Below are 27,821 nucleotides of genomic sequence, written 5' to 3' on the forward strand. Positions count from 1 at the left end.
AGCTCAGAACGTAGTGATCAGTGGCACAGAGTCCAGTTGGAGGCCAGTAACTAGCGGTGTCCCCCAGGGGTCAATGTTGGGTCCAGTATTGTTCAACTTATTCATCAGTGACAGGGATGAAGGGACAGAGTGCACCCTCAGCAGGTTTGCTGATAATGCAAAACTGGGAGGAATGGCTGATACACCAGAAGGCTGTGCTGCCATTCAGAAGGACCTGGACAGGCTGGAGAGTTGGGCGGAGAGGAACCTCATGAAGTTCAACAAAGGCAAGTGCAGGGTGCTGTACCTGGGGAAAAATTACACAGGCAAAGGTGGCCAATAGTATTCTGGGTTGCGTTAGGAAGATCGTTGCCTGACGGTCGAGGGAGGTGATCCTCCCCTGCTACTCAACCCTGGTGAGGCCACACCTGGAGTGCTGGGTCCAGTTCTGGGCTTCTCAGTACAAGAAAGATATGGACCTGCGGGAGTGAGTCCAGCAAAGGTCTACTAAAATGATTAAGGAAGCAGAGCATCTCTCATATGAGGAAAGGCCGAGAGAGCTGGGCCTGTTCAGCCTGGAGAAGAGAAGACTGAGGGGAGACTTTATCAATGTATTTAAATATCTGAAGAGAGGGTGAAATGATGATGGAGCCAGACTCTTTTCAGTGTTGCTCAGTGACAAGACAAAGGGCAACAGGCACAAAATGAAACACGAGAAGTTCCATCTGAACTTAAGAAAAAGCTTTTTATTATGAAGGTGGTTCAGCACTGGGAGAGATGGCCCAGAGAGCTTGAGAAGTCTCCATCCTTGGGGATATTCAAAACCAATCTGAACAGGGTCCTGGGCACCTGTTCTAGGTGACTCTGCTTGAGCAATGGGGTTGGACTAGATGATCTTTAAAGGTCCCTTCCAACCTCAAGTCTGAAATTCTGTGAAATCTGATAATAAAAAGTTTACATCAGTGAAGAAATAAAAATGTTATTCAAGCTCACTACCTAGATAATAACTTATTTAGACTTAATTTATTTCACAGTTTTGTGTAAGACCTGCAACCAAGGCCACTACATGCTTGTCACAAAAACATAAAGGTACATATACATTTCTAAATTAGCATCCTTTGAATTTATCAGTGACCTCTGTGCATCCATATAGCAAAGGCAAATATGTATAACCTAGAATTAAATGTCTAAATGTGTATTTAAATATCCAAATGAAAAAGATTTGATATTCAGGTGCTGTAGATTTACACTTCTGAAACAACTGATGTGGAATGGGTCCCTCAAAATCCCTTCCAGGCCTCCATTCAGATGGGAAACAGGACCTCCTGGACTTTCAGCATTCATTCATAGTTGAAAAAGAAACATCAGAGAAGGAATAGAATCCTGCTGTGTGGTCTGGGCTGAAGTATCATTGTGCCCTGGTAACTAATACGTAATGAGTTCTGTTCTGTTCAAGTAACGGTGAATAAAACACAGGCATTGGAAAGAAATAGCGAAACTGCATTTTGAGAATTTGTAAAGAAGAATATACTCAAGGGCACAGCTAAGAAACGTTCATCAAAAAGCCAATGTTAATAACTATCACTCAGTAATCTTATTGTACTCTACTTTATAGTAGTCTGGAAACCTTTAAACATGTTGATTACTTCTGCAAGATCTGATTGACATTGTTTTTCAAGTTTGTGAAAATATTCTCCTTTTTTTTTTAAGAAAATACTATATTGCTGCACAAAAGTGTGGTATTTTTGTAAATAATTCAATTACAAATGAATCCTTATTTCTAATTTTAACATTTTTTTCCTTTTTTTTTTATTATTTAGGCATAAATGCATCAAAATAAACATCTTCTGAATGAATGAATATTTCCCCTGTGGTTTTATTCCTGACTTAACAAAGTTATGTTTGCCTTTACAGAAATGCTTAAATGCCTACTTTTTAGAACAGATCTCTCATCTAATTCCAAGCAAAAAATTAAATGCTTCACAGGGAACCAAACCCATTTCTACTGAGATCACTGGCCATCATGCAGGTTTGTGCTCACAGCATACACATTTTTGTCTGTATGAAAATCTACCTATCATGTATATCAAGTTTGTAATAATGCTGTTGAAACAAAGTACATCATACACTTGGAAACAAAGAACTTAATAGTTCTCATGTTGACAGCCTTTCTATTTGAGTGCAAAAACCAATCCTTCCTCAAAGCGAGGATTAGTCAACTACACAATAATAATCAGTTTTGTAATATGTAATATATGTGTCAAACATAATAACTGAAGTCTGCCTCAATAAAAGAACCTATTCAAAAAGATTAGTGGATTATTGTAGGCTCATGCAGTCTGATGCCACTTTTCATGCTTCTTGGATAGCTTTTAGCACGTTCCAGTTACTGCCAGTCAACACACGTACTTTTAAGTGTGGAAAATAGTGCAGGAACTTAGGAGAGTAGTGTTGATGATTTGAATAAGATGGCTATTTGGTGAGCTGGCAACATAAAAGGCATTTCTTTTTCACCAAAAGGATTTTCTATAGCAGGTGGAAGAGATCATGTGTTTCAGTTAGTAGGTATTGTCCTCCTGTAGCTATTGACTTTAGCAGGTCTAAAAGCACCTGATGGTTTATTCTCGCAGTTTCTTGCCACTCATCATAGACATTGCTCCTTAGACTTTCGTTAGCAGCGGTGCCGAGGGGATACGGCTGCACACCAGGGCCTGGCAGCTCACAGCAGCACAGCCATGGACCACAGTGGTCAGGCACCGTAATCTCAATCAGGAAAAAGAGATGGTCTCCCATGTTAGGTTAACAAACCATACTGTGTCTCGTGACTACAGAACTGATTACGTTTACTCTACTAGTATTCGGGACCAGTGGTATTACAGTGCTCCTGCCTGATGGTGTGCAGACCGTGCTATTTGTGCTGCATCTTCTCTTTAGTAGCTTGATTTTATGTACTTCTGAGGTTTGAGGAGCTGGATAAGTAGATCAATAAGCTTTATAAATCAAGTCCTCTGCCACCAAGGGGGTATCTAGTTGGTGTGACAGTGTCACACACAGCACACTCAGATGCTGTGCTAATGAGTTTTGACAGTAGGCTTTAAAGATTTGAGTTAAAACGGCCCTGATAATTCATCTGCCTAATTTTCGGAATTCTGTATGGGAATGTTGTGCATGTTCAAAAACTATTGTCATTAAATGTGAATTCCCCTTTGAAACAGTTTCTGAGAGCTAACAGTCTATGGCTCACAGAAGCTAATATTTCCTTAGCGGTGAAGCAATCCTCCTCTTTCTCGTTCCCAGTGCACGTCTTCTCCTAGAACATTTATTTAATGGGAGATTTCCTTTCCTTAAACTTTTCTCAAAGGCATCCAAGACAGCTGCTCATTATAATTTTCTGGAATTGCAGGTCAACACCTGAAAGCACCAACCCTTTCAAAGCTTCTTGGGCCGTTTCAAGAAAAATTCAGGGTTGTTTATCATAAGCTACAATACTCAACATTTCTGTTAATGCTGCAAGCCAGTTTTACAGTTCAAGGAACAAGTTTGTCAAACCAAGTCATGTATCCCATATTAATGTTACATTGGTCATAAACAGCATCTTGTTTGATTAAGTGCTTGAATAAAGCCAGGCAATTGTTCCATAACAGAACTGACTGCATGACTGTTCCCAAGAAGGTTCAAACTCATCCATAACACTGCAGTATGTTCCCACTATTCATAGCATTTCTGTGAAACCGCACAGTATAGCTATATAACTGATGGAAATGTCAACATATGAGACAAATCTCTGTCATCTATCATCTCTTCTACAGAATCATTCACTGCCAGTATGTGCCTGTGACAGGTGCAATCCCACAGAGTCAGATTCAGATATGTTTTCCTACTCACCTTTGCAATCTCACCATGTTGTATGCACTGTTGTAGGTAGCTGATATGCTGGTCTGTTGTTATTACTTTTTGCTAAAACTCCAAGGTCTAAATGTGTTGGAAGGAACCTCCAGAATATTCAGAGAAGGCATTTGTAGTTCATCTCCGTCTCCATTTACGATCTAAAAAACATTACTGTTGCATCTTCAGTTTCATGTACTTTCTTGCAAACAACTATTGCATCAGGTGATGGTGGGATTATTTTGCTTTCTTTTTGCTCATCTGAGAGATTGATCAACCATTACGTTTATTTAAATATTGCTTTCCACAATGTAATTTACTAAGATCAGAACAGAAAAATGGCCACTTCTACCAATGCAAGAATGGACAAGTTGTAAATTACGGTCTACTCTAATACCATTAACTTCTTGCAAATCACTGAGTCATTATCTGCTTTCTACAGGCTGTTTTGAAAATGTGACTTTTTAAAATGTGTTTTTCTCAGGTTGCCACAATATTTTGGAATCTTGGCTTCAGTGTCAGATTTTTAAATTTTTCCAGCTGCCTCCTGTGCCGAACTGAGACTATGGGCATATTTTTTCCCTTGTGGGATACTTGAGTCTTCAACAGGTAGTGTTACGCAGTCTTTCAGTTCTGAGACAAATGTACATGATAAATTTCTGATACACCCATGCAGAAAAACCTGTGCAAACACACAGCTTAGTTTAACACTTAACACAATGGCACATTCACAATCATTCTGCTTTTCATCTCCCTGCTCCAAAACCGAGTAAGAGGAAACAGTTCCATTAGGTTCTAATGCCTCAAATCCTGTTCACATTTTCTAGCTAATTAATGATTACATAGGAAACAGGACCTTGTTGGATCCCTTGTCACTTTCCTTGCAAATGCTGCTTAGTGTGTTTTAAAAACTCCGTCATCACCATCTTTAACTCTTGGCTTCTTTGTAAACAAGTTACTTTGGTTTAACAGTTATTATTCCTAGATGCAAACTGATCTGTAATTCCAAATGGGAAATGTTCACTCTCCACCTGAACGCTATAAACTTTCAATTTTTTTACACCTCTGTTCTGTGAAATGCCTACAATTTTCTGTAGACATTTTTCCATCTGAAAGTTTCATTTATTAAAACACAATATTCCATCAGAAGGAATAAATGATGGATAGTTACTAACCAGACTTTGTTAAAACTGCATAAACCCAAATAAAACATTCCTTGTCACGTTAGTAGGTTAAACACAATATATGATGCAGGCCGTCTTTATAAAAGGTCTACACTGCATAGTTTCAGGGTTGGAAAATAGCCCAAACCAGCTCCTACTACAATAATCTTTTCTTGTCCCTTGTGCTCTCTGAATTATGCAGTATACTGAATGTCAATAAACAGTCATGTTTCTTCAAGTACTCTGTCCAGTGGCACTGTACACGTTGGAAAAGTACATGATTTGTAAGTCATGCTCTTTGAATTCTGCTGATACCATAGCATAATCACTACTTAAGTCCTTAAATAAGCAAAACTCCAGCTGAAGTGACCAATTTGTTTCCTGAATACGAACTATACGATGTAGCCATTAATTGGTAGATTCACAGTGGAGAGAGAGTCAGAACCTAGTTTGCTTAGAAGAAGGAACCTACAAAGCACAAGGCAAGATTAAAGCAATATCTCATGAAAAGTCTTTGACTCTTTCCCTCTTGAACTGCGAATCTGACTAATTGCAGGAGGGGCAGAGCAAAGAAGTAAAATAATAGCTATTATCCTAATCATGTGGAGGCTTTATTTTGTATTAGTACGAAGCTTCAGGTGTGAACTGACTATCTATTTGAGTTCATTAGTGAGACTTCATAAATTATAAACTAATAAAGAAAGCAGATGGGAATGATTTCAGGCTGAGTGTGAGAATTTTATTGCTGGCTATTGAAGACCTGCTCCTAAAATGCTAATTTTTTAGACACAGTCCTTTGATCACTACAGATAGTGAAATGTTAATCAAATAAAACTCTAACACCGTTCTTGTTATTCTAAATGGGAAATGAAAAGTAGCTTGCCAAATTTTAATTGTTCATTTGGGCTATATTGCTATCACACTGCAAATCTCAAAGCCCAGTATTAGAGAACATTCTTCTTAAGAAGACTATTACACTTCTGGAGACATGCCTGAATATCACTGGCTTGACAGCACAAGTATTTCTTGCTTCTCAGAGCTAAATTAAGATTCCTACTGAGCAGCACTGCAACTTGCAGCGCTGGAAGTAATGTGGGCTTGCATAAGGCAAGACTGGACATAGTATTTCCAAGTTAGCTGGCAGGTGGGATGACATGACCTGGCAGACTCCTCTGACAAGTCCATGGAAAGGCTGTGACATAGTCACTCCAGCTTCCATGGTGCTGTCCAGGTTGCAGAAGTGGAGCCACTACCGTAACTCATTCTACTAACACATGGCCACTATGGATCCTCCTTAAGACACCTAATTCATGTAGTGAGGCAAACTGTGGTTGCCTGCAAAAAAATAAACGGTTAGGAGGAAATGAGACACCTTTGTTGTCTTCTAACACTCACGTCATGGGGGAGCCATAACTTAACACCAAAGTATTAAGAAGCCTCCTTCATTAAGTACCTTAGAGAAATGATATACCCTGAAGGACAAACATGGCAAAAGGGAAAACACCACTTTTTTTCCTCTTTGTAGAGCCAGGTAATGCATGTTTACTTTGCTTAAGTGTTTATTCTACAATAACTTAGGCTCTAAAGTAAATCTGAAACCATTCCTTCCTTGACTAGCTTCAAGAATATTATTTAATATAGAACTTTAGGAATGAATCAAGATGTTCTGAGGGGAAAAACTCATTACTCATTTTAGAAAATTCTCTATTTGTCTTAAAATTTTTTTAAAGAGCCTTCAGTATAAAGCACTGGTGAAAGATTTTTCTAAGCATTTTTATGTGGATTTATCCTCTCCCTTTTAAACCTCAGTTATAAGCCTCTAACCTCCTTTAGAAGGTTTAAGAAGGAATCAGAAACTTTGTAAATACTTAAACATACATAATTATGACTCTAAATCCATAAAACAGCACTACCCCTGGGAGCAAATCAAAGTTTCTCAAAATTAGGAATTACAGAAACTAGCCGCAAAATAGGTTGATTATGAAGTTGGTACCACCACCTTCTGCAGGGGTCAGCATGAAACTGCTTTATAAAGGGGCCAAGAGTGACTGTAATGACTTTGGAGGAGACGTTCTTTTCAGAAGTAGGTTTGGGTGAGTGTGATGGGAAGACACAGTGTTTCACTCCTTAAGGTGTTGAATATAGCTTCCCCGCCCACCTGGCACCCAACTGTGCACCTCGCAAATCAGGAATTGCACTTCCTTCCCTCTCCTGGGAAGGTGTGTTATCCTCAAGACCCACAAGCAGGGGCAGGCAGCAGCGGGGTGGGAATGGCATCCTGCCTGGACATGCGCCTTCACCCCGGGGCTGTCTCAGGAGGAGGACTGCAGCCAGTGACAATGAGCAGGGGCCACAAAATGGGAGAAACAGGGAAATTCCAAAGGGAGAAATTCCAAAGGGAGAAACTTATTCTGAGAATATGTGGGGACATTTCAGGGTATTTGTGGAAAAGATGTCAGCATGGCCCTCCTAGATACTGTTGACTAGTACTATTCACTACTGCAATGGCAAAGAGCAAAGGCCCTCTTTGTGCCTCGCCTCCTAGCCCTATGGTAAAGAGCTGCCATAAGATGAATTACTCTTTAACAAAAAATATTTCCTTCTGCTTTTCTGAGGAACTCCATATCAGAATGATGGTGGTGACTGAGCCCCCCATCCCCCAGTTTGTGGAAAGAGGGAGGCATAAATCTTCATCAATCCTAGCAATATTGCCAAAATAGCCTTCTGACAAAATGCCTGGCATGCAATGCTCTGAGAGGAAATGCTCTGCTGTGCCTGGGAGTCCTCCCCTACATTTACAGGAATTCAGATCTTGGCAGATAAGCACAGAAGGAACTGGAATTTAAATATTTTATTTTAAAATGGAAGCGTGAAGCCTTTTTAAAGCCTTTAGTTGTAAGGCAAAAACTACAGAGCATCACCAGAAGTGTTCTCTAAAAAAATGTTCACAAAATGAAAAGCACTAAGCCTGCTTCTTCAAAGCTCCTCAGAGGTGCTATTTCTATGGACACACCATGAAAGGACTCATCTTAGAAACTTTATGGGATACAACCTAGAGATGGAGTTTTCATGTCTTCAAATACTCTGGCAATTTTTTTAGTCAGAGTAGAGAGTTTCTCTACCTAAGCCTGCTTAAAAGTGAGATTGAGAAAATCCTGCTTTTTTGTGCAAAATGTTATTCTGCCTGTGCATATACACAGACCAGACAGTGGAGAAGTTCATTACTCCACTGCGTTAGGACAGATTTTGAACTACAGTCTCCTACCATTCTATTATCATATTAAACATTAAATACTCAATTTCACTGCACTGACCCCAGTGGAGGTGAATGTGGTCTCTTGAAAGGCTGATCCCTCGGCGTCCATACCGTTCTTGGAGGCAGCTTGTGCTCAGGCTTCCTGTTAGAAATGTTTTTGAGGCAGATGGTGCGTTTCCAGGCGGGAGGCTGAGTCACACTGCCTTGCTGATCCTGATCCACCTTGCTGATACTGCTCTGCTAGGGATGAGGTCTAATGGAGTAGGTGCAGGGTGCTGGGGCCACACATACAGCAGATAAGGACACTTTAACTGCGCTGGGAAGTGCACTACATGCCCTGGGAAGCACCTGTGTACCAGCTGGAAAGTATTGGCCCTCTGTGCAAGCTAGCAAGAAAGTGGTCTGGGCAGAGGAGAATTCAGGCTCAAGTCAATGTGACTATGTGCAGGCATGATCTGTTAAGAATATGGAACAAGATGAGATTACATTGTTTTCTCCTTGGCCAGGCAGACATATATGTGATCAAACGATGATATTGCAGTTCTATGAAAGCCACGCATAAATATCTAAGCCATGCATAAATATCTCAGTTAATAAAGACGTAATCTAACTAGAATGAGAAAACAAATATAACTAGAAATCAGAAGATTAGACACATCTTATTCTGATTTCATATACTGCGGTTTTCATTTACGGCATTGTATTATACTCAGGTAGTGTTTAAGAGTTCCTGTTGCAGATTGTGCATCTCTTTCGCACAAATGCAGACTTAAGCCTGGGCTATGGATCTGTTTTTCCCTGCATATTTTATTTTTGTAGTCACCAGGAGATACACACATACAGAAGACACTATTTGGTCTGTAGTAACGATAGCATTGCTGAGGATTCTGAAAATTAATGAAAATTTTGGTCAGAGATAATGCTTGAATGTATCTGGTCATTGACAATGGACTTACAGGTTTGAGGGCAAGAATTAGCAGAGATTATTGCAATTGTACTCCTGGCACACTTATCACACTGCACGAATGATGGTAAAAATAGTGTGTTGTACTACAAAGCACGCAACCTATGGCAGAAAGTATATTATGGCATCAAAAGACACCAGAAAACAGCAGGTTGTTGCTCAGTTTGTGGTGTACTTTACGCTTTCCACATAGTAATAGTCTCTAAAAGTTGGCTGAAATGTAATGTGGCTCAAGCCTATTATGAAGACATACAGTCTTCATTGAAAGCAAATTCCTGCTTCCTCTTTCATTCTAATGAGAAAAATAGCATTGCAAAAGACCATTTCCCCTTTAACCATAGTCTATAAATGCTTTAAATTACATCACTTTTCACAGAATAACAACAACTGCAGGTACTTAAAAGGTTATACATGGCTCAAGTACCGCAGAGAACATTGTCTTCTGGCAAGAGTCGTCAACAAAAGCATACATGATAGAATAATAGATTTAAGGTCCATAAATATTAATTTTACTTTTGGTAGACCACTTGAGATGGTTAAAGAGAGAATTTTAAAAAGTAACTCTTTGCCAGCAAATTTCCAACAGAAAGAAAAACCTCTCTGCTCTGATTTCCTTTTAAAAAATGGCAAACAGTGCCATAAAAGGTATTATTTCCCATTATTGTGTATGCATCATGTCCCCCAACACAGCTAGTGCCAAGCAGGGAAAAAATTAAGTGTACACTTAAGTGTAATTAATGTACGTTCCTTTCCTTCCTTGCTTTTCTTTAGTGTTTGTGACTGAAAGTCCACTGTAAGTTGGACTACTGATAAAGAGCCATATTATGATATCAGTCCTATGGGATTGATTTCTTCTAGTCACAAACATGTCAAAATTAAAATAACAAATTATTAAAAACATCAAAAGATAGCTGCCAAATAATTTCAACTCAGAACATTTTTTAAAAGAGTACTCTTCTGTAGCTCCTTTGTGAACAGAAAACAGTTTTTTATGTTACACTTCTGAGAAAATGGGCAAAATTTGGGATTTCTTTGTGCATTTAGAAATGGTCCTGGATGCAATTTTCAACCAGCTGTATTTCTGAGGATTATTCCCTCAGTTCTGTTCTTGACATACGGTAATACTAAATGTCACAGATCATCCTGAGACATCATGTATTGTACAGTACAGATAATTTATTTTGCCAAATACAGGTTTTTCTTTCTTAGGTTGAGAGCTTGGAAACAATCCGAAAGGTGATAAGGAAATCTGTGAACCTTCTCTTAAATCTGTCTCTTGGCTGACTCCTTTTCCTGTTTTTGTAGTCTCTTCGGGGAGACATCACCAGTGCAACGCACTTAGTCCTTGGGCAGTTGTGTATGGGTCATCTCAACTTCTTTACTTCAGCCAAGAAATTATTGAAAAAGGTGTTTTGAAAGCTGAGCAATATATATTTTTTATTTCACAAAGGCTAGACACTTTACTAGCTAATGAAGCTACAGGTGACTGCCTCTAAGTCTCCCACATCTGCCAAGTCAGGTGCTATAAATCAAGTGTAGTAAGTTGGCCTGTTTTGCTGTGAATAAGGTCAACCTTCCCCTCACCCTGCCCCTGAAACAAAAGCCCGGAAAGCAAATAACCGTGCTGCTGCACTTAATGAAGTATCTCTCTATCATCAAACAAAGAACTTCTTAATAAATGACTAAAAAACCTGAACTGGTTATGCAGGGACTGCACAACTTGAGGTAAGATAACTTGAGGTATCTCCGTTTGTCTGCACTTGCATGCTCGTTTTAGCTAATCTCATTTTATTGTGGCTTTAGTGAAAAAAGTTCTGGGTTTTGTAAGTCCACCTGTTTGCTAAACCAAAATCAGGTCAAAGGACATTGATCAAGGCCAGAACAAGATTTGGATTAATTTCTTTGTTTATAGTCAAGAAGGAGAATGAATGCCTAGTTCCAGCAATGGCTAATTACATGCATTTAAATCTAGCAAAATGAATGCTTGTCTTCAAATTTAAAAATTCACTTCCCTTGAACTTTATGGGCAGAAAATTCATCTTCTGTATTAGCGCTCTTTCTGTATCTGGAGATGTTTGGGTTTCAAGGCCTCATCTATGTTGCTTTCAACACCTGAAATAATCACCCCTCGCAGGGAGGTGTTGTCTGACAACATCCTCTCACACATGCTGCCTTTTACTTCCCCCCTGCCCCTGTTAGTACCATGCAATGGCAGTTTCTAAAAGAATCAGCCGTGCATTGAATGAAACAGAAAGCCTCTAGAAAAAGTAGAACATCATCGGGTAATAGAAGTGGTATCATAAAATGTATGCCAAAGGGACTGAATTAAAGACGTTCATACATTTTCTAACTTATTAGGCACCTCCTAAGCAAAGCTTTGGAGCTTTGCTTTTGCAGCCTTAATGGCCTTTTATCATTGTTTAATCCCATTATAATAATGCAATAGCAGACTTCACCAAGATCCCCACAAACCAACTAAAGCCCAAATGCACTGTCTATCACAAAGGGAAAGCAGAATTATACTTATATATTTATTCCTATCTGTGGTCAGACATCACAAGTCCTGTTGTCACATCCCTCCTAATATTCCAGACTCCTCAGAGCAGGAATACTGGCTGTGCTGTCACTGTGAATTAGTTTTCCCAATTCTAGGTATGTGAAAGTATTACATGAAAACATAAATATTTTAAGATGAAAGCCTCAGCGCAATTCCACCAGGAGAGCGTCCTTGTAGTGGCACCCTGTGCCAAGAGGTCCTGAGATGTACAGGACCGAGACTGAGAGGTAACTCTGAGCAGGGACTTTGTGTAGTGCCTGCAGCAGAAGAGCTCTGTATTCATTTGGAGTTCATTTTGTGCTGTCAAGTGACTCTGCAAGGGGAGAAATAATCTCCTTAGCGTCATACTGCCAAAGCACGTTCAGCTCTGACAACAGAGAAAGCCATAAGGAGGGGAAAGTCTCAGGCATGGGGGAACGTGGAGAGGGGGTGATTGAGAAGGATGTCCTATACAACCCAAATAGATGTAGCAGGCCCTGATAAAGCATTAGCTTTGATTTGAGAGGGATGTATTGTAATCCAACAAAAAGGGCGTTTGGCATGAAGTTAGGAGGCCAGGATTATATGTTCTCTGTGCTGCTGTCAAGCTCTGCGGCTGTCTTCTTGTGTGTTACTTTGGGCCACCTCTCTGTGCTTGTTTCCCACACTAAAGTCTGACAACCCCATCTGGCTCTTAGGGGCCACTATGCACAGTGCAGCCCTGATATCCACCAACACTTCAACAGTAAATAAGAATAACTCATACTATTTTGGAGATTTGAATTCATCAGTAATGAAAGTGATTTCGATGCCTGGCTTCTACTACCCTTAATCAATTTCTGTGCAGGAATAGACATATTTATCAAATAAATAGAGACTATTTAAAAAAAAAAAACAATAAAAATTCAGTTTCTGAGTTTCTCACTCATGGTGAAATTTGCTCCTAGTCAGGAGAAGCGAGCACAAGATCTACTAGGTATCTCTTATTTTTCAACAGATTTTGAGGCTTTTAAGTGATTCGTAGGCTTTTTACTGGTAATTTGTAGTGAGATGATCTGTGAAGGACCCAAGCAATAAATGTGTAGGTGAACTGGTGAGTCTGTAATGCTCACAATCTTGTTCATGGGCAAAGAGGAAGCACACCTTCTATATAAGTAAATCCAAGGATTTATTGTTAAAATAATGGAAATCTTAACAATATAATTCAAGAATCATTATTAATCTAGATCTAATTATTACAGAAAAAGAAAGAATTCTAATGCAGTTAGAACACTTCTATACAGAAAAAGTCTCAATGGTAGTAGTAATACAGTTAAAATTGTAACACACACACACACACTTCTTAGTTTCCATCCATTTTATTGGGGTTGTGCTCACCCTTCTATTGCTCCTCTGGGTTTTGAAGTCAATAGCTTGGTACTGCTGAAGAGGATGACTGTAAGGCATCAGACTCTGGAGTTCTTTACTGGGAGGAATATGATGTTGATGCTGTTGGTTTCTTCTTCCTCTCTCTAGGATCCATTTGGGGGGTCACTTTATACGTTTGATAATGTGCTTTTTCACCTTTCTCTTTCTTCACTGTTCTACAGCTCCATGTTATATTCAAATTTACTATATATGCTGTCTCTTATGTAAGTTAGATACTATTTCTTCGTTCTCTTTGTTATCCCTGCAAACAGTTTTGTCCAGCACTGGGTCTATATTTCTTTAACTGGCCTTGGGTGAGCTGTCTGCAGTGCCAACCTGTGCCCCATGGTGCAGCCTGTGTCTCCACTTCTCAGGGCACCCACTGTCATACCAGGCCTGTATTTCTCTACGCTGCATCGTTGTGTTAGCTGTAAATATCTCATTCGGCATAGGCTAACTGCTTGTTACTGTTATCTCTGTAAAGCTATGGTTGTACCACACAAGGATAAACAAAAGTAAACAAGTTAGCAATAGAAACTTCGTCAATTAGGGAACTTGCTGTCACAGCTAAACCAAGTGAAATAAAGCTACAAGCAGGTCAAGAAAAGTTCAGACAGAGCAAGCCTGAAAAGCCTCAGTCCTGAGGCCTTGAAAACCCATTTCAAAGCTTATGGCCTGTTATTAGCAATGGCAATACTGTATTATGGGGCTACACGGTTACAAGTCAGTGCCTTAAATTCTTCGTTTACTGTTCACAGGTAGGAAGAATATCCATCTCACTGCAGAAAGCAGTCTTTCTTATAGTTATTTCATAATTTAGGTCAGGAGGGACCTCTGGAAGTCATTTGGTCCAAAACCCTGTGCAAAGCAGAGCCAGCTTCAGCAACCTACAAAAGAGACCAAGGGCTCTACTGCCAAGGGCTGCTCTTAAAAGTGGCTATTGTCATTGAGGAAAAATCTAAAATGTGGTATCATTAAGTAAAGGAACTCAACGTTAATGGACTTTATTTCCTAAATGAAATAAAATAAAACCTTCAAACACCCCAAAACTAGCTACAGGGATAGCACTCTCAAAAATGGGTTCTTCTGATGAATAGTCATGATTTTAAAATTATTAAAAGTAATTTGATTTTTTTAAAAAACTTTCTTTAAGCAACTTCATTGTGTACTACTCTCCTATGGTCTGAACATTGCTAGAATCACGTACCATTGGAATAACATTATTTTAATTCAGCAAGCTGAAGAAGTAAGGGCCAAGGAGAGAGCCTAGCTCGTCCCAGAAGGATTATTTTCCCTAAAGAGAAGCCAGCTATTAAAGAGAACTTAGTGCTGAAGAATCGGGCAGGATTAAGAGCAGAGAGGTTCAGAGGTTTGTTTGCATAAAGCATCCAGGCAAAGAAATGTTTATCTGCAGCACCTGACTGTATTATGGTGATCCTCCCTCACTGCCTTCCCCAGGGGCAGGCAGCCTTTGCCATTGCCATACTTCCTTCTTCCCCCTGGCTGCTTTCCCACATGACCTGGCATCCCACAGGCACAGGAGCCCTCTGCCAGTGTCCACGTGCACCCCACACAGAACACTCAACCTGGTGGCAGGGGGTGGGATGGGGAGACATTCCTGAGTGTCTCCTTTCAGCACAGACCGGGCACACCCGCAGAGGGGTGGAGAAATACCACTGAGGCAGTGCTGTCTGGAGACAAACCAGGTGATTTATTTGTCCATGCCCAGTTCTAATGAATATGACAAAATTCTCCTGCTCCTGAGTCACGCGCGCAACACTCTTCAGGGGAAGGCTGTCCAACGCTTCCTCCCAGTAGCAGTAGGTGTGGGAGCCATGCTGATCTTCGTACCATGAGCATTGTGGTAAACCTATCTGCCACAGCAAACAGGGCTCCTGGAAAGCCCCACTCGTGGAAGGTGCTGGTATTGTATCAGCAGGCAGGCCGTGAACTAGCTTGTTTTTTGTCAAAGCCAGGGCAAGTTCAGGCTAACAATTCAGTGCAGTTCAAGGGACGGCTCAACTTGATGCTGATTGGGCCCATGTGCATTCACCCATTCCTAAATAGCCTTCTGGGGGGTCATGGAGTAAACTAGAAACTGAGGGGCCTAAAACGCAATGGTGAGAATGGGATGCCCACGGAGCGATTGCATTCTCTTGTAGGGATCAGCTCTTGGCCCTTCACTCATTTCATTTTTGAGGACATGCTATATTATTACTGATAAACTGTACAGCTGGCACAAAGACCAGGAGGAAGCCACTAAAGAGGAAGGTAGGACACTAACTCAGAGTCCCTGGTGCCGTTGGTGAGCTGTGAAAAAACAGACCATGTTTCAGTACTGCCAGTGTCAGGTTCTGTACGTTTAGGATTAAGGAATGCAGCTATATTTATGTATGAGGGGCTCCACACCTAGAAATATTGACTCTGAAAAGGACATCACAGCTGACAGGCAAACAACCAGCATGGACCTCTTGCCAAAAGGGACAACATGATGTAAATAGGCATCTTAAGAGAAGCAGTGAAGTTATGCTGTCTTTGTACTAAGCAGCAATGTGGTGGCTCACTGAAACAGGCAACCCAGTACCGAGACTCAGAGCTAGAAAAGAGATATTGCAGAAAGTTAAGGGAGACCAAAGGCTAAGTAAGATATTATAGTACATGTTTTAAAGGAATTTACTCAATGTGTCAGTCTGTTTAGATGAAAAAATTGGCAGCAGTGGTGGTTTATTTAATAGGTATGCTCTTTGGTTGCACTTCACTGAGATCTGTATCCTTAAATGAGTCAGAGAGGGGCTATTTGCTCAAGACCAGCCAGTGGTAGAGCTGAAAAAGAGCTCAGGTCTCCTGCGACCCTGTTTATCAAGCTGCTTACTAGGCCACTGTCATGATCTAGCTATCCAAAATAAAGGACTTTGTATTTCAGAAATTAAAGTAAGTTCAGTGTGGCAAAGGTAAGACAAAGTTCAAAGGCTGTGAGTTGAAGTGAAGCAAATGCAGACTAGCAATTAACTTCTAAACAGTAAAGGCAATTAATCAAGAAAAGGCTTTATATGCTGTGAGCGCTCCATCTCTCATTTCTAAATAAAATTATCTCCTAAAAATATATATGGTAACTTGGACAAGAACATATGCGTGCCGGTGTTGTGACCCATATTGTTTACAATGTAAAATGAGAACTTTCCTGATACACAGTCAATAAATTGATCTATAGATTTCCAAACCTCTAACGGCAAAGTGGCTTATACACTGTTTGATCTCAGTTTAATAATTAATTTGATCTTTTGTTGACTCATGGCAGATTTTCTTAAAATACATCCTTGTAATTGAAATTACCATGTTCTGGATTAGTCCTTGCAATATTCCAGGAAGTGAAATAGCTCAATTTCTTACTCCTTTTTTTTTTTAAATGAAACATCAGCCCTACCCACTTCTTGTCCTTAACGACCTTCTTAAAAGTCCTTTTTCAGACTTCCCCTAACAAAATCAGTAATGAATAAATATGTCAGCTATCAGTGCTATGAATCTCGGCCTAAATCAAATAAGTGTGTAGACAAAGCCTTGACTGATTTGTGGTAAGGCAGAAATTCTTCATAATCCCCAGTGAAGCCTAACCTTTCATCCTAATGCAATTCTTTGTTGTCATATCCTTAAATGACCAGCAAGGAAATAATAATATGTTTGACTGTGTAAACAAGTTCATGGTAGGTAAGACACTAGTAGGCATTTTTTTCAGCTATAGTCCTTACTCAGTTTAACTTCAGTTGTTCAGTAGCCTACACCAGTGATGACTGATTAAAATGTTGATAATAGAACAGGCAGCTGGTCCTAATGCTACATTGTGCAGGCATGTATTGTCTTCAAGAATTTTAGATTTTTGTTGAAAATAAGTCTTGGTATCCTGATATTTTCCCCAAGAGTCCTATCATTCCGACATATTTTTCCTGGCCAAATAGCTACATTGATGTGGATGTGTCTTCTAAATATTGATTTTTCTGAATCTTTAGGGGTAAATTAGTAATGTTGCTTGTGATTATCCTACTTGACTGTAGGGATATGGGCTGAGCAAGTGTGGACAGAATTGCAGGGAAGCAAGAGTATACGATGAAGCTTGAGCTGGGAAGATCGTGGATTAGCTTGACTGGGTTGAGAATAGGAAAGAATAGTCAGTTGGTGGATGCTGGTGGAAGGGAATTTGTCAAGGTGTAGAAAGATGCAACTGGGGAATGTTAGCCCAGTGGGTAAAAGCTATGGGCCTCCTCCTTGTCAGGCTTAACTCCCATTTTGTAATGACTGTTTTGTTTCATCCCCCAGCACTTATTCTGCACGTGTTTCTGAACGCCTTTCTTTCATCATTTTGAAGTAGTGATATGCCACACATTTTGACTTGCGAAGGAACCAGCCTGCTCTTTATGCCTGCTTTGCAGGGCTTCTCAAAGAGCAAGTTCAGCCATATCTGCTGATGCTCCATCTGAGGAAAACCTTTCCTCAGTCCCACCCTTCTGGGTATCAATAGGGCCACCAATTAAAAACTCAAAGCCTCTGGCACAGGGGTGGCTCTTCCAGATACTGCAGAAACTGAAGGGGCCTCCTCCTATCTTACTTTGATATTAGTCAGATATCAAAATATTGGCAGGTCTGTCTAAACCAAAGATGTAATTTCTAGAGGAAGGCTTTAACCTAGAGGTAGGCCTTGGCAAACAGGCCATGTTTGTTTCTGCAGTCCTTATGAGTTCTGTTACTGCTACTTCTCATTGAAATTCAAGGTCTTCAGAAATTCATCTGTTGCTGTTTGAGCCAAAATCAGAGCTCTGGAGCTTTCAGGATGCACTTCTAGAGCTTGGGAATACACATACCCCAGCTGCTGACTGGGGTGTTTATTATGGTAGCTCAAGCACAAGAGGTATCAGGCTCATTTTCTGAAGGCTCACTTTTCCAGTGACTACAACCATAACAAGGTCAGGCTGGAAGTGTAGTTGAACTGGTAAGAATGGACATATTAGCAGTTCAACAGTCTCTCACTTTTTCTTCTCTCTTTTCTTTTCTTGCAAAATGCTCACAAAGCCCCTTGAATCCAAGTCTTCATGCCAGCTCATGCATGTACGTGAAGAACTTCTCTCCACCTGCCCTGTCCAGTGCCACATAACACTATCAAGCACATGATTTTACGAAACAATACTTAACAATCAACCTACCATCTCTATTACACAGTGCTTTATAGTGATCAGTGATGCTAAGATGAAGAAAATCACTTCTAATTTACATGTTCAGAGACTTGCTCTTCAGTGACTCTTATGTGCACTCACTTAATTTTTTACCATGCTCCCTCATAGCTAAAGTGTAAATAGATTTTTCCCTTTTCCATACTGTCTTTTTCTTTTTTAGAAGAAATAGTAATTTACTTGAAGGCAACTTTACTGTAACTAAGTTACACAAATCAACTCACTGGTGATATAATAGTCTGCAGATCATCATACACTGTAAATCATGCATAGTCTGGAAGAGAGTAATAGTGGCTCTGTAGTGACATGTTGGTCAATTCAGACTTGCCGGAGGAAAGAAAATCCCAAACAAGGTAATATTTTGTAAACTGCATTAAATTCAGAAAGCAAGAGGGGCAGCACATGAACACCACACGTGCATTGTCTATCTGTTGGTTACATTGCTTCTGATAGCGAGCAAACTCTGGGCTTGCCTCCGTTGTCCACATACAGGCATGTAGGTTCATTCAAGAGCTCCTAAGGTATTTGAGACATCCACATGGTAGATATGACACATGAGAAATCTGATATGAGATATGAACATATGAGCAACCTGGAGCTGAGGACCAGGTGGGTTGCCTAGGGTAGTCTCTAATGGTACTAGACATCTTTGTGGGAGTAGCATAACTGAGCCCTCTATGTCTATAATAAAGCATGTTACCAAGGTTTTTTCCTAGTTGAAATTTGTCAGCTCACGGATTTTATCCCAACGGTCATTATTATATAAAGCAGTTGGCTAAATGTCAGGTCAGGACTCCAAAGTAAATACTGCTGTTTGGCTGAAGAATTCCTTTTTTCAACTTGTCTTTTCCCCTCTTCCTTATTCCTAGTGGTATCATTAACTTGTTTTCTGTGCACATACAAAACCTGGAAAGTAGTGGGAGAGGTACAACTAGCTTTCCTCTCTCGTTGTAGAGTCATATGAATTCCCAATGTGCTCATTGCTCAGAAATGGCAGGCATGGCAGAAGCTTATAGAAAGGACCGACACGGAAATAAATGGAAAATGTAACTATAGCTGTAATTAGGCAGAGCCATTATTTAAGCTCCCACATATAGGAATTAGCTGTCTTAAGGGGGTTCTTCTGTATTAAAATCCTCTGAAGAGGAGAATTGGAGAGGCCCCAAATAATGTTATTTATGTTTGTCGAGCAACAAAAGCTAGTAGTTTTTGATTTAAAGGGTACTGGAAAGGGCCCTGAAAAAGAACCATAACATTTTTTTTGAGCTCTGATAAGTACGACTTACAGAAAAGTGAGGAGTTAAGCCAGTTGAGATTTGAAAAGATGATATGGGCATCCATGAGGAGAGAACACTTTTCACAGTACTAGTTATTGAATCTAACAGACAAAGGCATAGTAAGATGCAGTAGTACAAAGCTGAAGCTAGAAAAATTGCAGCCGGTAATGAGGTACAAATTTTTAATTGTGAGGGTAATTAACAACTGGAGGACCTCAACAAGGGCTGTGATGGACTGACCATCATCTGAAGTCTTTATATTAAGACTGAATGTCTTTCTGAAAGCATTTTGGGTTCCCCCCCCCCCAGAGATTATTAGACAATGAAGAAATCACTGGAAGAAAGATTCTATGGTCTGTCTTATGCAGAAGGTGCCATCACTGTCCTTTTTGACTTTAAAAATTTGTGAAAATCAGGCATTCTCCTGCTCAGTAATAAGAAGCAGATCAAGCCATTCGATGGCAGGTCAGATGGTACGAATGAAGAAAGGTAATTAACTTTACAAAAGCAAACCTTAGATAGTCTTGTCAGGGCTGTCAGTCTGTTACTGGATAGTTGAAGCTCAAATGCTGTGCTTATACATTGCCTAGCACAAAAGGACAGTAAGCTCTAAAAAGCTAGGCAATCTGAGAGTAAACTGTAGCTTGAACAAAGGAAAACATGCTCCTCGGGATTATTGCCGAATCAGAGCTACAGAGAATGTTTCCGGGGCCTTGAGTCTCCAGGGTCAGCACAAAACAGCAGGCTGAACAAGAGTTTCTCAAAACTGCAGGGAAAGTTCTTAAGAACACTGACTAACTATATTATCTGCTCATGTCAAATTCTATGCATCTGAATTTGCCTTAAACCCTTGCATTTTGAAGTCCATGGGCAAGTTTAGCCATTGGTTTTTATGGAAATAGGATTTCACTCTTTAAATATGCAGAAATTGAAACCTTAGCTTGATTCTGTTCTCTTCCCCACTCATGTAACACCAGAACAGTGACTTTATATTCAGTGGAATGGTTTCCTATATAAACCAAACAAGAATCTGGTTTTGTGCTTTTTGTAAATGATCATGAAAGAACTAAAAAGTATACTATGTTCTGTGAGATGGCAAAGATTAAAGAAACAAAAACCAAAAAATGAGCAATGTAATTACAATGGCAGAAAAAGGTATTTGAATAAAGCAAATTGCATCCAGCAAATGAAAATGTAATCACTGTAATGCTATCATCCACTTTCCTTCACCAAGCTCACCCAGTTTGATGTTCAAATAAATCACGCAAGGGTGTGTTTGAAAGGGATTAGTTCACTGCAAGGCGTCTGACCTCAGGTCAGAAACTGAATGATAAACTGTATGGCTTCAGGCAGCTACCTCAGGATTACTCAGTAACCTGCAAGGATATGCCTTGCTGAAATGTATCCAGATGATCTGGTTCATCAGGTCAAAAAGATCCTAGCTTCTCACCCCGCCCTGTGTCCCACCTCTCTAATAAGTAAGCAGCACACTTTCGCTTCAGTATTGCCTGCAGCATAAAGTCAATGCAACCTGTCAGACCTCACTAAAAATGTGCAGGCAAACGATCAGCCTTTTGACACGTTTATACTTAATTTCATGCGAGAAACCGAAGTAAATACAAAAGTGGCATTTTCAAAAAAATCTGCTCTCCTTCAAGTCAACACTAAAACTCCTACTCACATCAGTGCATACAAACTTAGGCCAGCGCTTAGCGCTTTTAAGACTCGTTCATGCTTCCTCCTAGGAAGCGAACCAGGAAACCCCTGCATGTATGATTCCATCAAGTACTGACACCAACAAGGATATAGCAACACAGAGATCAGCATCAGCTGCAAAATCCATCTCAGTATTTACCTGCCTCCCAGGCAAGTTTGGCAGCTTGTGCTGGGTTAGCTACTACTCCAACCACACTGCCAGGCAGGCTTTTTTTGAGTTAGTTTAGGTAGGCCTGTGCAAACTGTTGTCACATCTGCAGCTGTGGTGCAGACAAAAAAGATACTGTGGCATAAAAGATACTGAAATCTAAGGGTGATGGACAGAGGCAAGAGCTACAGTGAGAAAAATGTAGAGTTATACCAATAATATTTATTGTACAAATTTTTTTTCCTGATGTTCATATAGTAAATTCTACTCCCCCGCCCCGCAATTGCCTTCCCTTCTAGTCTCTGCTCAGCTCTCTTACCCCAGCTCTCACTCCCAGCTCCCTTGGGTGTAGCAAATCTCAGTTTGCCTCTGAAACAAACCAAACATGCAGCTGAGGAGCAAACACTCTGGAGAGCTGGGGAGCTTGATGCTGCCTGAAGGTGACCACCTTCAAAGGTCCTTATACACCTGGCCATACATTGTCCAATGGAAGGAGACTTTTCCTGGGAGATTCTTGAGGGAGAAAGCATTCTAGAGAAGTCCTAGTCCTGACCATTTTAAAAAATAAGGTGAAAACTCATCTATGTTACTTCATATCAATAAATTCAGTTTTTACCAATAATTGACATCTGTTGTGATATAGTTCCTAACTACACATAAACAGTGAGCAGAGCTTTTCTCTACAGAGCACCCCATGTAACATCACCTTAACGTTTTCCCCAGAGTGGGCCAATCCATTTCTCCTCTAAGTAGAAAGATTAAAAGGATAGTTGGATCCAGCAGCAAGTTTCCATGTACTTTCTCACAGTGCACAGATAAAAGCCACATATTATCTCTTCATTAGAGCTACCCAAAGCTGTTCAGGATGGAAATAGTTGTTGGGATAAAGATATATACCAGCTCCACCCAGCATTCATCTCAGCACAGGGAAGGATCTCCTGTCTCTCCTTCCTTCTTCTTTCTCATGCCCTGGAGAACCCTTGCCAGCTTCCTTCATTGCTCCCACACCTGACCCAATCACCACTCTCTTTCCTTGATGTTATTCCAGATCCCACACCCAGGACAACTGTCCTCCCTTTCCCTTGCAGGAAAGGAGGGAGGAGCTGTGATCTGGCCACAGACATCCAACTCTGTCCCAGGCTGCAAGCATCTCTACAAAGCAAGTGTAGTTTTAGCTGAACGCTGTAATGACCTGATGTGAAATCTAGCCTCCACATGGGACTCTCTGGTGTTGTCACCTCCATAAACATAGTCCCGTGTTTCTGAGAAATGCCTGCCCTGGTATTTGTCCAAAGAAAAGCTGGCTACTGTTGTCCACACTGAGATATGGCTCAGAAAGGCTCAGCTAGACTTTCTCATGCTGGTTCAGACAATGACCGGGTATGAACCTGAGTCCTGAGAGAAGCACTTAATGGAAAAAACATACATAAACCTTTTAGACTTTACACTAATAAGAGTAGTTACATAGGTTCTTGGCACCGTTTAACTCTGCCAATGGCCCCTGGGAATGCCTGCATGTTCAGTCTGCCAGTCTTGAATAATCAAAGTGGTTTCTCTGCCAATCAGTGAAATTGTCCAGAAAATAAAGCACAAAAATAAGGACATTTGGGGAGATATATTAGTGAATGGATGGGGTATAACAGGAAGTTCTGTCTGAACATGAGGAAAAGCTTCCTTACTGTGAGGGTGACTGAGCACTGGAGAGTTGCCCAGTCAGGTTGTGGAGTCTCCTTCCCTGGAGATATTCAAAAGCTGTCTGGACACAATCCTGGGCAATGAGCCCTAGGTGACCCTGCTTGAGCAGGGGGGTTGGACTAGATGATGTCCAGAGATCCCTTCCAACCTCAACCATTCTGTGATTCTGTGATAAGAAAGTCAGCACACTGAAACATGAGAAGGCATCCTTCTAGTCAATACCACAAAGAAATTTTGACAAGGTATATGATCCACCCCACCCAGCAACACCCCAGAAGCTGTCATTACAACAGCAGGTACTGGCTGTCTGGCAAGCAGCTCTGTGGAATGTTCAGGTTGTCTAATGATTATCAGAGCTCACTCCTGCCAGCTGCTGAGCATTCCCATCTTCTATTCCCTTCAGCTGAAGACAACGAAAGTCATATCTGCATGACTAGAGGCTTTGGCAGGATGAGAATCTCTGATGGCCAAAATGATCCTCAAAAATCATGTTAAAGATCTAAATGTTAAAAAAATCCCAAACTAAAAGCCTTTGAAAAATCAACAGCTCCGTGTGCTAATATGTAAATCTCCTAATTTTCTTGCCTCGCTCTTGGTCTGGGTTTTAAAAACATGCTGGATTGTGGAAAGCCATTCCAGCCTTGCAAAATGAATACGCAACCCATGGAATGGATGGAATTTTGGCTGTGTTGTTAAATACAGGAAGTCCAGTTTCTTCTGACGCTGTGAATGAACTTTTTGGCATAAATCTGACAGGACAAAAAATGTCCCCCATGAATGGGAAGGAGGTATCTTGATTGACTGCCTGGAGATTCTATAAGCTCTTGTCAAGAATATTTCTGGAGAATGTGAGGCAATCAAAGTACTCCTAATTTAGAAATTTTAAGGCTAAAACTCAGCATAGAGAAATACATACATTTCATACTTCTTGAGAAAACATTTTTCTGGGCCATTTAAAAATTCCATGAACATATGAGATTCTGGAAAAATTTGTTAATATCCGAAAATGTTTTTATGCTGTGGCTGAGAAAGCAGCTGCTTCTCAGAATCATTCAAAGTACAGACTGTTGTGAGATAGGCAGCTTTTTGAACACTTTTGCTACTTCTTCCGTTTATGGTCTGGAAAATACTATTGACAGGGATACAGTGAACATCATTCAAAATCATGGAAGACCTAGATTTTACAGATGTTATCTGAATCACAGTCTAGCCTGTGATTGAGAAGACAGGAGGAAACTGAGACAGGGAAACATATAAAGCAGGAAATGGATAAAGACAATGAAGATAAACAGGACAGTGAATGTAGGAAAGCTTACCTACTGCAAAAGTAGAGAGCTTCATTTAAGCTGGAAAATTTGTGAGCTCTTCCTATAACGTTAAAGGAGGTAATTGTGCTGGGACTGGGGAAGCGCCAGCAGCTTTTATTCGTTTAAAAGTTGAAATTGAGTTTAGCGGTGAAATAAACCTCAATTCTGAACATAAATGCAAAAGGAATTTTATTGAGCTGGTCAGAGACACTGGGGACTACAAAGGAACTGATGAAAATACTTTTAAACGTTGATATCTCTCCATGTTTCAGACAGTAGTGGATGGTTGGATGGATAACAAATGGGAGCACAGTATAATACAAGAGAGATCCATCAAAACTTCTGTTATAGAAAGTGCAAATGGATTAGCCACCGTCTGAGGAAATCAGATACCAGACCCAGCAGGCAAGCCCTAGAGTGAAGCCTACAGGGAATACAATAAAAAAGGAAGACCATGAAGGTTTGTCCCAAGGAAGATATGTCTGGCTTGGAAAGACATCAAACTGCGCTCAAAACCAAAGATGAATAGAGGATCATCTCAGAGGCCCTAAGAGTCTCCTGGACAAGTAATATTAGCAGAAGACTTGCTGTAGTGTGTTTTTACACAGAGAACGCTTCATGAAGTACACTGGAAACCAGTGCTCTGTTAAACAGAGAGTTTGCATATATTCTTGAAGAGTGATGCTATCTCTGTACATTAGAGATGCATTGGCTAGTTAACCATTACCTGGTTGGAATATACGGCAACTCAAGCATAAATGTCATTAAAAACCAATCATTCCTGTTGTTCATATTGCATTACTATTCTGAGTGACTGCTGATGTCCGATGGACTTGCTGAGACAAAGATGCATTTCAGTTTTTTTCTATGCTACGCTGCAGTGACCTCAGCCTGTTCTTCTCTTTTCTCTCTTCATATTCACTGCAGATGACTCCTATTTCTCACTCTGTTCCACACAACCCAAAATAGCGACCTTTCCCAGCCGCTGCACTTTACGGAGGCACTAAACTCCCTCCCAGCAATCTACATTACAAACTGGTCTCAGGGGAGGAGTCAGAGAAATATTTTTATTCCGTATCTGCCTGCAAAGATAGCTAGTAATGTTGGGGTGAGCTAACTAAACCCTAAGAAGAAACTAGAGTATACGCATAACTTTCATGTCAAGAAACTTGTGGGCTAATTGCACCATGCTTACTGCTTATCAGTCCAGGAATAAATTATTCATCAGAACCAAATATAATCTTTTATCATGCAGTCTATTGAAACTGGACAGATTTGGAAGACTTGACATTTATACACTCATTTTCAGAAGCAGGCTTCAGCCACCAAACAGGGAACACCTTAGCCAAAAAGACTGATGTAATGTACCAAATAAATAATGCACATACTGAATTATTAATTGCATCATAAACAAAGTTTTACTGTCTACTATTTCAAAAAGTGTAAATTGATCTGAATAAAAGTAACAGTCAACTCAAGCTCAACTGAAATGAAACCAATTCTGGGTATTGAAAGCAGAAATATCAAAAATCTTAAAGAATGCTATTGTTAAACTTCCCACCCCCGGGTTTACAAGACTGCAACTACCAGTTCCACCGCTGTGGAACACCAAACACAGACACCAAAGTAAAAGGTGATAATGATGTACCAAAATATGCCACTAAATTCTTAAATGCACAGGTAAGAACACAAATTTTCCCAAATGCAGATCCTGAATCTTCTAATACTCACTCATCTTTAATTACCAGTGATTTCACTCATGACATATTGACAGTTCCTGCCTCAAGAAGCTTAGCCAGTAAATTAGTTGCTACAGAGTGACAATAACACTTAGAAATCAAAGTGACAGACTTGATTCTGTCCTTTTAACTCTTTATTATCATAGCAGCAGATTCCACTTATGTATGCACAAATATTTGTTCAGGCAAACTTTTTTCCTTTAATCACACCACAGCTAAAACATGTTTTCACTAGATGTGCAGTTATCTTACCTCAGACATAGGTATAGACAGTCAGGCTGTAAATCTTCTCCAGTTCCAAGCTCCAAGTCCCAAAGATTCCCGATCCAATCTCAAAGAGAAATACCTTTTAGCTCAGTTTTTGGAATCACAGCTGCCTGAAGATGCTTCAGGGAATTAATCTATGAAGCTCTACGAAGGTGGGCATAGCATAAAAAGCCCTGATGTTAATTAAACCCTGCCGTTCCTTGACCCCACTAAAAATAAGCTTGACACACGAAGGCTTAGCCAGTTTCCTTGGCTGATTCCTGACACATGTGCTGAGGAATAATGTCTGGTGGAAAATAGTTTCCTCATCTCAAAAAACTCCAAAATTGCAAAGTCTTTCCTATCCTGAGTTGGAAAGAGTTCAAGATCTTTTGAAGGACTTTGCAAAAACCAAGAGGTTCCCAACCAGCCAAGAGCCTAATGGTTGAGGCGTTCAGTACTGATTGCCTCTTTCACTGGGCTATCAAGTCAGCCATCTATTCTATCTGGCCTAATGTAAGGGGAATTATTAATAAAAAATGAAACAGTTAGTTACTTCCCTAAAATCAACTATTTTTTGTAACAAGCATAGGAGCTTTCACAGAAAACACTGTAAAAGACATTCCTTAACACTCCCCAACAGAGAAAAATGCTTGAGAAAGAAAAGAGTGAGCATTGTTCCTTCGGACTGGTGCTGGCAGAGTGTGCATTCAAACTTGGGCTCTTTCTTCAACCCAGAAGAGGCCTCTAATCACCCCACTATTGGCTGTATGCAGGACCGTTATGGCCAAATAGGCTTTTTTTGTCCTTATGAGCACTCCCCTCTCTCTCTCTCAAAAGAAAAAGATAAAAGATTAAAAAAAAAAAAGAAAAAGGAAAAGAAAAAAGTAAAAAGATTTGTTTAATACATACAGATCCCAGGGAAAAATTCTGAGTTTGACCAGAGCAGGCAATTTCTAAGGAGAAGCATTTGGTCAGAAAATTCATGACCAACTCTAGTTAAGAACAGCGCTTCTTCAGAAGTAGCTCTAGCCACCACAGCACTCGCTGCACTTCTCTGTGTTTGCTTTTCCACATCCCCTGGTAAATTTGCACAAGAGTTCAAGGTCTTTTGATGCTGTGCATGAGCCCTTTGCCAGCCTTGTTTCTATGACATATCCAGGAAGCTACACTGTGACCTTTTACAGTCTAATTTCAGTACCTGTCACAGCTCAAGGCGAGCAACAGCCCTCCCTCCCTTCAAAAGCTGCCTCCCTTCCTCCCTGACCCTCACTTTGCCCAAAA

General features: G+C 40.3%; 1 long non-coding RNA gene across 2 annotated transcripts; it reads right to left on the reverse strand.

The window, feature by feature from the left end:
- Positions 1-408: 408 nt before the first annotated feature.
- On the reverse strand, positions 409-27,821 carry LOC138067053 (uncharacterized). Of its 2 annotated transcripts, XR_011140730.1 has the most exons (4): positions 27,450-27,821; positions 26,544-26,622; positions 3,865-4,025; positions 409-918 (listed from the first exon to the last, which is right to left on the reverse strand). It is a non-coding gene; the product is annotated as an uncharacterized lncRNA (long non-coding RNA). The 2 variants fall into 2 exon arrangements; XR_011140729.1 differs by lacking the exon at positions 27,450-27,821 and having other exon boundaries at positions 26,544-27,130.

Source organism: Struthio camelus, chromosome 4, assembly GCF_040807025.1.
Source record: "Struthio camelus isolate bStrCam1 chromosome 4, bStrCam1.hap1, whole genome shotgun sequence".
In the NCBI taxonomy this organism is placed as follows: domain Eukaryota; kingdom Metazoa; phylum Chordata; class Aves; order Struthioniformes; family Struthionidae; genus Struthio; species Struthio camelus.